Here is a 7,083-nt window from a genome sequence, read left to right as displayed (position 1 = left end):
TTAAAGTCAGGCAGCGTGAGACCTCCAGCTTCGTTTTTTTTTCCCTCAAGATACTTTTGGCAATTCAGGGCACCCTGCCCTTCCAGATAAATTTGCTTATTGGTTTTTCTATTTCTGAAAAGTAAGTAGTTGGGATTTTGATTGGAATTGCATTGAATCTGTAAATCAATTTAGGTAGAATTGCCATCTTAACTATATTTAGTCTTCCAATCCATGAACATGGTATTCCCTTCTATCTACTTAGGTCTTCTGTGATTTCTTTTAACAAGTTCTTGTAATTTTCTTTGTATAGGTCTTTTGTCTCTTTAGTTAAATTTATTCCTAAATATTTTATTCTTTTGGTTGCAGTTGTAAATGGAATTTGTTTCTTGATTTCCCCCTCAGATTATTAATTACTAGTGTATAGAAACACTACAGATTTTTGAATGTTGATCTTGTAACCTGCCACTTTGCTGTACTCGTTTATTAGCTCTAGTAGTTTTGCTGTGGATTTTTCAGGGTTTCGACATATAGTATCATATCATCTGCAAACAGTGATAGTTTTACTTCTTCCTTTCCAATTTTGATGCCTTGTATTTCTTTTTCTTGTCTAATTGCTCTGGCTAGAACTTCCAACACAGTGTTGAATAACAATGGTGATAGTGGACATCCTTGTCTTGTTCCTGATCTTAGGGGGAAAGTTTTCAGTGTTTCCCCATTGAGGATGATATTAGCTGTGGGTTTTTCATATATTCCCTTTATTATTTTAAGGAAGTTCCCTTGTATTCTTATCCTTTGAAGTGTTTTCAACAGGAAAGGATGTTGAATTTTGTCAAATGCCTTTTCTGCATCAATCGAGATGATTATGTGGTTTTTCTGCTTTTATTTGTTGATATGGTGTATTACATTAATTGATTTTCTTATGTTGAACCATCCTTGCATACCTGGGATGAATCCTACTTGGTCATGACATATAATTCTTTTAATGTGTTGCTGGATTCGATCTGCTAGATTTTGTTGAAGATTTTTACGTCTATATTCATTAGAGAGATTGGTCTGTAGTTTTCTTTTTTTGTAATGTCTTTGTCTGGCTTTGGTATGAGGGTGATGTTGGCTTTGTAGAATGAGTTAGGTAGCTTTCCCTTCTCTTCAATTTTTTTGAAGAGTTTGAGCAGGATTGGTACTAATTCTTTCTGGAATGTTTGGTAGAATTCACATGTGAAGCCATCTGGTCCTGGACTTTTCTTTTTGGGGAGCTTCTTAATGACTGATTCAGTTTCTTCACTTGTGATTGGTTTGTTGAGGTCGTCTATTTCTTCTCGAGTCAAAGTTGGTTGTTCATGCCTTTCTAGAAAGTTGTCTGTTTCATCTACATTGTTGTATTCATTAGTATAAAGTTGTTCATAGTATCCTCTCATTACTTCCTTTATTTCTGTGGGGTCAGTGGTTATGTCTCCTCTTCCATTTCTGATCTTATTTATTTGCATCCTCTCTCTTCTTCTTTTTGTCAGTCTTACTAAGGGTCCATCAATCTTACTGATTTTCTCATAAAACCAGCTTCTGGTTTTGTTGATTTTCTCAATTGTTTTCATGTTCTCAATTTCAGTTATTTCTGCTCTAATCTTCATTATTTCTTTTGTTTTGCTTGCTTTTGGGTTAGTTTGCTGTTCTTTCTCTAGTTCTTCCAAGTGGGCAGTTAATGCCTCGATTTTTGCCCATTCTTCTTTTCTGATATAGGCATTTAGGGCATTAAATTTCCCTCTTAGCAATGCCTTTGCTGTGTCCCATAAGTTTTGATATGTTGTGTTTTCATTTTCATTTGCCTTGAGATATTTACTGATTTCTGTTGTAATTTCTTCTTTGACCCACTGGTTGTTTAAGAGTGTGCTGCTGAGCCTCCACATATTTGTGAATTTTCTGGCACTCTGCCTATTATTGATTTCCAACTTCATTCCTTTATGATCTGGGAAAGTGTTCTGTATGATTTCAATCTTTTTAAATTTATTGAGCCTTGCTTTGTGACCCAGCATATGGTCTATCTTTGAGAATGATCCATGAGCACTTGAGAAAAAGGTGTATCCTGCTGTTGTGGGGTATAATGTTCTATAATGTCTGTTAAGTCTAGCTCATTTATTGTATTATTCAAATTCTCTGTTTTTTTATGATCTTCTGTCTAGATGTTCTGTCCATTGATGAGAGTGGTGAATTGAAGTCTCCAACTATTATGGTAGATGTGTCTACTTCTCTTTTCAGTGTTTTCAGTGTTTGCTGCATGTATTTTGGAGCATTCTGGTCAGTGCATATATATTTATGATTGTTATGTCTTCGTGCTGAATTGTTACTTTTATTAATATATAGTACATTCTGAATTAATTGTTTCAAATCCTGTATCTCATTTGAATTGTTGGTTTGTTCCCTTTGACTGGGCCATATCTTCAGTTTTCCTAGTGTGATTTGTTATTTTTGCTGGTGTCTAGGTTTTTAATTACCTTAATTAGTTTATTCTGGAGATTGCTTTCACTTCTTTTACCTAGTGTTTTCTTGCTGGATTAATTTGTTGTCTATCTGTTCTTTCACATTCAGTTCAGCTTTTTCCGGACCTCCAGCTTAGGTTTTGTTTAACAGAGAAGAATTTTTCAGTTCTTGTTTTCTTGTTTCTTGCCCTGCCTGTATGGTGCCTTCCACCCCACCCCACCCCCACCCCACCACCCTGCCACCCTTAGGAGGGTCTACTTAGGTATTATAGACCCCAGCTGGATTTTCCTAGACCAAGCTGGCCTTCTGTCAGGAAGAGAGAGTCACTTGCATCAATTTTCCCTGAGGGTGAGACCCAGCAGGTTGAAAGACTTTCCTGTGAAGTCTCTGGGCTCTGTTTTTCTTATGCTGCCCAGTATGTGGTGCTTGTCTGCCTGCAGTTCCCACCAGCTTAAGATGATTTAGTACCTTTAATTTTGGCAGACTCTCCCTGCTGGGGCATGGTAGAGACAGAGGAGAGGTTGTAGGCTGGTTTTAATGGCTTCAAATTTCCAAGCCCTGGGGTCTGAATTCCTTGAGGGAGGGATTCCACCTGAGTTGGGCCTCATCCCTGCCCTGGGGAAGGCACAGGCTCCAGACAAGCCCTCCAACGAGTTTGTTTCTGTGTACCCCTGGGGCAGTTGCAGCCTGAGAAGCCCTGCCACTGTATCCAAAGGCAGTCAAGCCACAAAAACGTGTGTTTCTTTTCTTTTTTTCTTTTTCTGTCAGCCCTGCCCCCTTGGCACCAGGGCAAAAATGATTGACCTCTGCTTTGACCAGGTCCACCTGAGCTGGGGGCCTGTTTTTAGTACTCAGAATTTGTTAATTAATTCCAAAATTGGTGTCTGGTGGGGCTCAGCCCCTGCTGTTGGTAAAGTTCCTTTCCTTTCCCCTCTGGGAAGCGGCCTGTGGGGGAGGGGCACCAGCCTCTGTGCCTTGGGGAACTCACGGTTCTGGGGAGGCTTGTAATCCAGCTGGTCCAGACTGGGGTACGCTCTGTGTCCGGTCACTGATGTGGCCCAGGAGCTGTTCTGTAATGTTTCTGGTTATTTAGTAGCTGTTCTGGAGGACAAACTAAATCACAGACATTGCTAAGCTGCCATCTTGGTCCGCCATCTTTGAGAGGTATCTTTTACCCCATCTTTAAGAAATCCTAATGACTGGAAGCAATTAGCTCCATCGCAAGCCCTACAAAGGGCTGCCAAGTGTGGCGCTCAGAAGAAAAGCCTGTGTAGCTCTGAGGCAATTTTTTGCAGGGCTGACTCAAATGTGGATTAGTCTTAAAGATTGTAAGGGATACTTGGCAAAGCATGATGGCACATGATGAGATTGGAGGTCTCCTACCTTTTAATAGGACCATTTGAGTCCTAGATGTTAATAATCAGTCCTTCAGAGAACAAGAGGAGCCAAGAACAAAAGACTTTGACCTCTAACTTGGGTCACCTCCTTGGCACATTTGGTCTCTCCTGTAAGAAATGGAGCAGGCAGATGCTTTGGTCAAACAATGCTTACCCCCCTGTGATGACAACAGATCCCTGGCTTCTGCCCAGAATTCATATGGCAGATCAGCAGTCCTAATACCTGCCAGAAGAAGAGATCATGCGCCTGTGGTCAGAGGTGTTTGACTGCAGAATAGAGGAGAGCAGAGAACTTAAATGTTAGGAGGCAATATATGAAATGTCTCGAGGTGAACAGAATTTAATTGAGGCTCTCAAACTTGCAAGAAGGGCTTCCCATGATCCCATGTTGTCTATTATGTCAGAAGAGGAACACACACATTTTTAGTGATTTGAACATTTACATACCTTTGCATGAAGATTTGTCAAGAATAGGAGCAGCAGCCAAGCCTGATGGAATGGTGGAGCAAGTTGGTCTGGTTCTTGTGGACAGGATGCCAAACCTGAGTGCCTGCAGATGCTATTGTAGTAACCAGTTGGCAACCAAAGCTCTTTTTGATAAAAAAGAACAAGATTCAAGAGTCCGAGACTTCCTTTGGTGATGTCTTGAGTCTCCTTTCAGTCAAAAAGATCTTTGGAACTTCCTAATTATTCCTCAAAGTTGCCTAGTCAAATACCCATTGCTATTAAAAGAAATTCTTAGACATACTCCAAAAGACCCCCTAACATTCAGCTTCTGGAGGAAGCTGTATCGATAATACAAGAAGTTCTCTCTGATATCAACTTGAACAAAGGTGAATCAGAATGCCAATAGTATATTGAAAAACTTGAGTATCTGGGTGAAAAGCAGAAGGATCCTAGAATCAAAACAGGCAATGCTTTACTATGGGGAGTGAAGAATGAAAACGACATAAACTTTACATTTTCCTGTTTCAAGGCATCTTGGTTTTGACACAGAATGAGCATCACTCTTGCAAGGTTACTGGCCACCTCAGAAGACCTGCAGGACTTGTGGGATTGGAAGGATCCTTTCCAGGGGTTCCAGCAACTCAGATAAAGCTAAAAATATCTTGAGAGTTTGCTTCCGCGACCCCTCTCCAGGCCAGTCTCACGCTCTGCAGGCCAGCGATGTGTTCCCTTGGCAGCAGTGGTTCAAGTGCATTCAGACCACTGTTCCCCTTTCCAGCAGAAAAGCCAGAGCTGGAAGGAGACAGCAAAGAGAACAACCCCTCTGCGTCAGATGTCAAAGCCCAGAGAAGGGCATACGTCTCCAGTGTTATTCTAGTTCCAGTGCACACACGCGGAAGACACCAGGAGTGTGGAAGCACATCAAACACTGCCTGAGTTCTGAAAGCAAGAGACAAAGTCCAGTTAAGTGACGAACAGTAGGAGACATTGGTATAAAGAGAGCTCTGTATATTAACTGATGGAGAAACTGTTAATTCATAAATGTATACAGCTTTTTTTTCTTGTAATGTATGCATGGCAGCATTGTAGGGTTACTTTACACAGTCTTAATGTTTTCTATGTTTTTTGGTTGTTAGGTTTTTGCTTTTTTTCCTCCAATGGCAACTAAAGGTATATAGATTACCTTTTTTTTTTAAACATGGGCAGGCACCGGGAATCGAACCTGGGTCCTCTGGCATGGCAGGCAAGCATTCTTGCCTGCTGAGCCACCATGGCCCTATATAGATTACTTTAAAATTACAATCTTTTCTTTTGTTAAGATATGATTTTATGGGTTCATTTCAAACATGCAACTCTGTTATTTTTAATCAAATGAAATATTTGTGAAATAGATTTTCACCTAATTCTGAATCCATCCTGACTTTCCAATGCCAACCAATTATGATAGTTACAATATTTGCCAAAACTTAAAATTTTACAAATCCTGGTATTTTACCAGTGTTCCTTTGGTAAATCTTCTATGCAGAATTTTAAATTTTAACATGGGCACCTAAAATCTACATGAACTAATCACTTGTAGTATTTCAAAATTTCCATTGAAGCAATTCCTTGGAAAAAATCATAAAACTAAAAAAATTTCCATTTCACCAATTGGAATGCTTTATATTAGCTTGTTTTTCACTGCATAGTTTTCTTTTTCATCCATTTAACTGGTGAGTTATTTAATTTTTTAATTGTTGTAGTTTTAAGTATTTACTTTTATTATTATTATTTTTTACTGTGATAACTTTTTAAGTTGGTGTGTCTTTAAAATACTTTTCTTCCTTGATTAAAAATGTGTGTGTGTGTGTGTGCATGTGTGTATTTTTTTCTTAAAGCTATTAACTCTGCCAAATGAGACCAAGTCAAACTGTTCGTGAGCCAATTAAGAAAATTGCAATTTTTAAAATGCAATGTTTTGGGGTGGCTAACACACATGAAACGGCTTAGTATATTCCAGACTATTGAAAAAACTACCTTAAGAATTTCATTGAAATTGCAATTTTTAAAATGCAATGTTTTGGGGTGGCTAACACACATGAAACTTTAAGCATCTGAAAAGCAAGAGGGAAGGTAAATTAACTGGCCTGGGGCAGCTGGATCCTGGCGCCTCTGGGCAGGCCAGCCTTGAGCCCGTGGTTGGGGCCGACCCTCAGCAGTCCACAGGCCACAGACTCAGTGGGTCTTGCTGGGCTCGCAGGAGAAAGAGGCGTGTGTGATCCAAGGAAGACAGCTGGCTGGGGTGGCCGGGCTTGCTCCTCTGAACTTGTCATCTCCATGGGGAGTCAGGCCTTTGGGAAGCTGCTTGCAAAGGCTGTGGTCAGGGGGTATTAGCTCTGCCCTCTGTGGCCACTGTCCCTTCTGAGAACATCGGGAACTTCTGGGGGCCCTGTGGGTTTCTTTTATATGCCCTCTCCTGTTTGGGCTGCAGGCATCCAGGGGGTGTGCACACTTCAGTTTGCATTTCCCTGGACAGGGCTGAAGCCCATATTTGGACAAATGCAGTATAAAAGGGGAAGGCCCATTAGAGGCCATTGAGTCCAAATCTTTCGTTTTATAAATGACGTTCCGAAAGGCCAGGATTTATCTCAAGTCACGTGCCTTGTCCCACTTGGGCCAGGTGTAGAATCTTCGTCCTCTGGGAGCCTGTGCAGCCCTCTGCAATCTCCTGGCAAAGATTTGGAGGAAATCTTTAAAATTCACAAACAGTACGCTGGAAAACAGTTTATAAACCTCTCCCAACTGC

At 40.6% G+C, this 7,083-nt stretch overlaps 1 pseudogene; it reads left to right on the top strand.

The window, feature by feature from the left end:
• Positions 1-2,680: 2,680 nt before the first annotated feature.
• LOC143660594 (neuroepithelial cell-transforming gene 1 protein pseudogene) lies at positions 2,681-6,320 on the top strand (annotated as a pseudogene).
• Positions 6,321-7,083: the final 763 nt, after the last annotated feature.

The sequence above is a fragment of the Tamandua tetradactyla genome, chromosome 17 (genome assembly GCF_023851605.1).
Source record: "Tamandua tetradactyla isolate mTamTet1 chromosome 17, mTamTet1.pri, whole genome shotgun sequence".
In the NCBI taxonomy this organism is placed as follows: Eukaryota; Metazoa; Chordata; class Mammalia; order Pilosa; family Myrmecophagidae; genus Tamandua; species Tamandua tetradactyla.
This window is presented reverse-complemented; position numbering and strand designations above follow the sequence as displayed.